The 6,219-nt window shown below is 45.4% G+C and overlaps 1 long non-coding RNA gene across 1 annotated transcript in view; it reads left to right on the top strand.

Annotated features, from left to right (window-relative positions):
• LOC142950748 (uncharacterized) overlaps positions 1 to 2,603 on the top strand; it is a 2,749-nt gene extending 146 nt beyond the window's left edge. Inside the window, exons 1-3 of the long non-coding RNA XR_012954495.1 lie at positions 1 to 423; positions 642 to 757; positions 2,067 to 2,603. The exon at positions 1 to 423 is cut by the window's left edge and continues 146 nt beyond it. This is a non-coding gene — a long non-coding RNA (uncharacterized LOC142950748). The remainder of the gene's footprint in view (positions 424 to 641; positions 758 to 2,066) is intronic.
• The last annotated feature ends 3,616 nt before the right edge of the window (positions 2,604 to 6,219 follow it).

Genomic DNA, 6,219 nt, shown 5'->3' with positions numbered 1-6,219 from the left:
AGCGAGAGCTCCGTGCGAATGGACATCTTGCGAGCCGGACGAGCTCTGAAGCCTTTTTTCTGTTTGGGCTGCAGAGTCTTAACACAGTTCCTCCCTTCACGTGTTTCCTCATCCTGAAAACGTCATTATTATTATTATTATTATTATTGTAAACCGTAGTTTCTGCTTTCAGTTCTGTGCAGGTGCTCGTCCAGGCCGAATGGAAAGACTTAGATATATGTTGTGATCATCTTTCACGTTCAAATTCTCATTCTTGGGGAAGAAGACTGCAAATTCCTCGCTGCAACCTCTTTCTGCTGTTGAGGGGAATGAGCAGGATAAGTGGCTGTCATGATTGTGCCTCCTCGTGCGAGACGCTCCGAGAGAGTGTCCTCGGAGGAGGAGACACGCGTGTCCCCCCCCCCCCACATATGCGTAAAGAACGTAAGTCTGCTTTCTCCGCCAAAACTAAAAGTCCCTTCATATTGTTTGTCTGTGTTTAAAAGGTAGCGTTGAGAGTACTTGACGTCATTAAAGGTGTTTTATTTAACATTTACAGCACTGAGGTGTGTAAAGATATAGTTGAGTAATGTCCGGAGCAGAGAGTGAAGTCACTTACCTTCTCTGTGTTGTAATCAGAGCGTCATGTGCTTTGTTTGCAGAGCTTTCAGTGCATGTTAGGTCGCCGCTCTCACACGGACGTTACAGCCGATGAAGCCGCCCTGACCCACGGCGTGGTAGTGGAAGCGAAGCACCAAACCCTCTGGTTCCCCCACAGGTAGAAACCTGCTTTCTCTGCACTTTTGCCGTTGTTTCCAGTGTTAGCACTGTTAGCTGCTAGCCGCCGGCTCAGTCGCGGACACGTTGAGAGCATGTCGCACCTTTTTAACGGGCAGTTTGCAGTCCTGCTATGAGCGCGTGCACGTCTGCAAGTGTGTCGGGCAGGTGTGTCCGCGCTGACGTCAGTACCATCAACTCCTCAATTTCACAATCTCGTCCTCGTGGAGGGTTCAATCTCAGAAGTCTGATAAAGTGCGAAAACCAATAACTGATAACGTATCACTGCTGTGCAGCGGTGAACCTGGAAACGGATCTTTTCCTGAACACTCACCAGATAAGCAAAGTCAGAAAAATAAAAACAGACTCCGTGGAGCACCTGTCAGGTCTCACTGACATGCAGTTTAACTTTCAGTGCAGTTATTGGTTTCTGTGGAGCTTTTTAACAAAAAACTATTCTTATTTTGATTATGTTGCCCCTTTCATGCAGAGGAAGCAGCGCAGTGTGCACTACATGACATCATTCACTTTGTGGCATCCACAGTTACTGACATTACAACTCAATGAATCAAGAAAACAGTCATAATGAATTTAAAGATGGGCTAAGTCTGAACGTCAATCTGTCGGTTTCTCTTGATGACATCGTTACGATCTCACCTGAAAACGTCAACACCGAACGCACAGCGACCGAAACCACAACAACACACACAACGGATGATGGTACTGTGAAATCCCCCCCCCCCCCACCCCATTATCATTATCACCATGTTATCACCACGGCGTCATTAGCTGCCTCTCACTGTGATGGTCGTCTGTGTTGCGCCTTTTAAAATGATTTCCTTCAGGTTCGGATCGCCGCGATGAGAGGCATGCGATGTGGTGATTGTTGTTTTGCTCTGATGGGAAGAATAATCAGGACAGATCCTACTTTTATCCTCGTCTTATCTTCATCTTATTCTCCTAGTTTTGGCTTAAATCTTTTCATCTGACCAGCCAAGTTTCTTTCTTTCTCATTGAGCCTATTCCTGTCTTTCTGACCTGCTACGCTGCTTTTTCCTCATCCTTCCTTTTTTGTTAGTGTCCTCTTATTCACTCATTAACCTACTTTATCCTCCTCTCCTCTTCTCTTCTTTCCTCTCCTCTCCTCTCCTCTCCTCTCCTCTCCTCTTCTTTCCTCTCCTCTCCTCTCCTCTCCTCTCCTCTTCTTTCCTCTCCTCTCCTCTCCTCTCCTCTCCTCTCCTCTCCTCTCCTCTTCTTTCCTCTCCTCTCCTCTCCTCTCCTCTGCCATCTGGCTGACGAATTGGGTTCAGGGTGCCGGTGAGGATCTGGTGAAAGTTCTGCAGGGACTGTTGAAGGCCCGACTACCAGGCGGAGGAACACATACAGGCCTTCAGGGACAGATGGACTACTGGCAGCATTGTATGCTCAGTGGGTGCTGGTGGAGACTTTCTGAACATATCGATCATTGTGATTGATTGTTCATTTGTTCTTTGGTGCTTTAATTTGGTTATTTTATTTATTTTTAAGTTTTTTTTTTTATTTTCCCATTTTTATGTTTCCCTGAAATAGTGAAATAAAGGGACTTTAAAAACCAAAAACCTCCCTTCTCTCCTCTCATTCTCCTCTTCCTCTCCTCTTCCTCCCCTCTTCTCTCCTCTCCTCTTCTCTTCTCTTCCCTTCCTCTCCTCTCCTCTTCCCTTCCTCTCTCCTCTCCCCTCTCCCCTCTTCTCTCCTCTCCTCTTCTCTTCTCTTCCCTTCCTCTCTCCTCCTCTTCCCTTCCTCTCTCCTCTCCTCTCTTCTCTTCTCCTCTCCTGCATGCCTCAGCAGCCTCTCCTTCCTGTCTGCCTGTGTTGGCATGAGCCCCCCCCCCCCCCACACACACACACACACACTTTATGCTGATTGGACCAGCTGTTCCACTTAAATTCACCATGGCAACCACAACCTGTCGCCTAGCAACCCCGCTCTTCTCCCTGATTCCTGCCAGTGTTCTCCACAGGCAGAGCGAGAGAGAAAAGGGAGAAGAAGAGATTCAAAATTCCCTCAGATTTATTGTGTGTGTGTGGACACGAGTATATTTGGCTCTTCTTCTGTGAGTCAGAGGGAAATGTGTCGAGTGTGCTGATAAGATGGTTGACTGCAGACTGCGTTTGCATGTAGGCCAGAGGGACCTTCGGTTAACTCGGAGTCGGCCCGGCAGGCGTAGATGTATGCGCCAAAATGAAGATGTGTGTGTGTGTGTGTGTGTGTGTGTGTGTGTGTGTGTGTGTGTGTGTCTCTCCTCGTCTCCCCGTGACTGGACTTGTCCTCTCAGGCGGGATGAGAGCAAAGGGTACATGCAAGCTCACGCTGAAGAATTCATGGCGCTGCTGCTCTCAGAGGCCCCACTGTCAGCGTAGCCTCATGGCCCGCGCATACTAATCAGAGACACTGGGTAGATGGACGCAAACACCGACGTGTCCTCACACAGCGGCTCGTATCATATCTTAGGAAACACCTGTGAGTTTCCACTCGTTACACGCGTCCAGTCAAAATAAACTTCCTTCTTCACAGGAAACAACTTAGTTAGGTTTATGCAACAAAACTACTTAGTTAGGTTCAGGAAAAGACTGGTTTGGGTTAAAAACTACAGAAGTGGCTACTTAAGCACAGAGATTAGGTGATGAATAAATATACTTTGCCTTCTTGTTTCACACGAGGAGGAACAACGGTCTCTGGGGTGAAAGACCCGTTTTTGTTTGACCCGTTCACCTCCCCTCCCACCGCTCTGTGAGGGTTCTTTGCCGTCCTTATACTTCCTGGTTCATTCTGACGTGGATTAAATAGAAATTGATTTCGTAGATCATCAATTTCTGTAGGTATAGCTACGAACACTGTATGAGAACAGCATGCAAACACACACACACACAACGTACAAACACCAAAACCGTGTTGAGTAGTCGCTCTGTCCTCTGTCAACCCAACCTCAGAAGATTACCCTCCTCCTAATAGACTTTTCCTGCGGCCTGAGAACCAGCCCCATGGCCAGGTAATCCCACAGCTCATCCCCCTCAAGATGAACTGTTATCCTGGGGAGAGCAGCAGGAAGCTCCCCTCCACCTCTCATAATTGGATCTCACACAGGTCCAAAGTTGTTGTCAGGTTTGCCCACATTTCCCCTCTGCATCAAAGAAATAGTAAATACCAAGCCTCCGGCGTGCTGCTTCTGCACATGTGACAACTGTGACTTCTTTCAGGTGCAGTCCGAGTGTGTGTTTTTAGTGAACTCATAATAAATTATGTGTGTATTTTAATGTTCAGCTGCCTTCATCGCCTCTCTGGAGAATTTATCCCGGCTTGCTAATTAATATGAGCAGCTGAAACATGAGCAAACATAGATCATAGTTATAAATGAGTCATAAACGCCACATGTGCAGGAACTGCCCCGAATTAGTGAGAAAATAAAGGAAACTATAGCAAAGTGTCTGTCGAGATGTTGGGCCACCAGAACAGCTTCGATGCTCCTTTTTCTTCATTTAATCAGATGGATCACCGTGAAATCTAATACAAAAATGCAATATATCTTTGTATGCACCACACCAAATATAACGTTTGCTGCTGTGTACACAGTTAGCTGTAATTTACTCCTGAGACGTGTTTAAATTGAAGTTAGAGTTGAGTCAACATTGAATTACTTTACCTGTGGGGAGCAGAAAAACAGAGATCCGACCCCTTATTTAATTTATTATTTGATAATTCTATAACCTGCTCACATAAATGTATAACAGGGATAACCCCCAGTTGACACTGTCTAAAATTAGTCATAATCCAGATATCAATGGCACATAATGGATGTCTATGTTTGTGTTCTTCAGAGACGAGGCAGGGCTCCAGTGCTGAGGACACAAACGTCTATGAGAGAGAAAGGTCAGAGGTCAACTCCTATAATGATTTGCAGGAAAAAGGAACTTTTGTGCTTGTAACACGTTCCATAATCAATAACGGAATATAATATTAATAACTGTGTTTTCTTTAGTGTATAAACACCTGAAAATAAGAATGTTTTCGTTACCTTAGAATGAGATGTTTGTATCTACATACGGAGCTGGCCGCCATGTTTCTACAGTAGCCCAGAGTGAACAAACCAAAACACTGGCTCTGGATACGTAGCATTCGTGTGTCACGTTTTCGCCTCGGCCGCCGTAGTTCTCGTACACGCTTGGCACGCGGGACAAGTTTCAGTCGGTTGCAATCTGCAAACTCACCTCTAGATGTCTCCAAATCCTACACACTGCTCCTTTAATCAAACATTAACATGTTCCCCTTTAGACCTGAAACAAAAGTAAAGTACTCTTTTACTCCTATTTATAGAGGGTTGAGACAGCCAGAGACATTTATCGTGAGATGTTATAGCACAACCAGAGGCAGAGTGGAAAAACTGCCAAACACACAAACACTCCTGAAATCATTACTAGAAGTACAACCTTTTCCTCGTCTCTGCTCCTTTGATTGACTCTGTGTTACCTGAACTCATCCTCCTCCCCGCTCTTCTTCTCTCTTGCCGCTGTCGTTCTCTCCGGTCGTCTCCCAGAAGAGAAAGCAGATATGACTTGTGTGTGATCTCCAGCTCTTAACGCGTGTTTCGGTTGGTTTATAGATATCACTCCCGTTCACGCAATGTCAACACAGACTGCCTCGGCAATTATGTCTTTTTTGAACTCCTTGTTTTCATCGACTTTCCCAAAACACTGCAGCCGCAGGGTCAGAGAAGTGTCAGCGATAATAGCTGGTATCTTTTATGGCTAATCGCACACGCCACGACACCCTGCTGCATACACAGAGACTCAACACACACACACGCACACACACACACACACACGGTAAACACTCAAACAACACCTCTAAAAGGAAAGGACCTTGCCATAAGTCATTTGCATGAGGCGGTACATGCAAAGTCCATTAAAGAATAGGAGGAAGGGAAACAAGCCAAGGCTCTCATGGTAATTGAAAGAGCACCGGGCCCCTGGTGTCAAATAGGGCCCCAACACCAATCTGTCTGATTGGAAAGCCCCAAAGTACAAAACATGGAGGAACCGCCCTTGCACACGGGGATCCGGGATCTGAGGGATCAGACAGCTGCACCGTCCCTTTAAATACGGAGGCTCGCCGTGTGTTCACCTTGATTTATAAGACTTTAAACGCCCGGAAACATTCTCTCAACTGCTTAATATGACTTCAATTATTTTTATGTGTATATGTACGTATATATATATATATATATATATATATATATATATTTATATTTATATGTATGTATATGAACCAATCACAGTTAAGCAAACATTTCATAAAAGACAATAATGTTGTTTGTGCAGATGTTTTTTAGTCATGAAGGTTATAGAGAAGAACTAGCTTGAAGCTTCTTGCAACAACAAAAAACCACGTCCTGAAATGATTTAGTCCCCGTCTTTGCTTGCTCCTCTC

Source organism: Anarhichas minor, unplaced genomic scaffold (assembly GCF_050575085.1).
Source record: "Anarhichas minor isolate MPS153535 unplaced genomic scaffold, ASM5057508v1 ptg000003l, whole genome shotgun sequence".
Taxonomy (NCBI): Eukaryota; Metazoa; Chordata; class Actinopteri; order Perciformes; family Anarhichadidae; genus Anarhichas; species Anarhichas minor.
The sequence above is the reverse complement of the archived record's forward strand: the minus strand, read 5'-3'. Positions and strand labels throughout refer to the sequence as shown.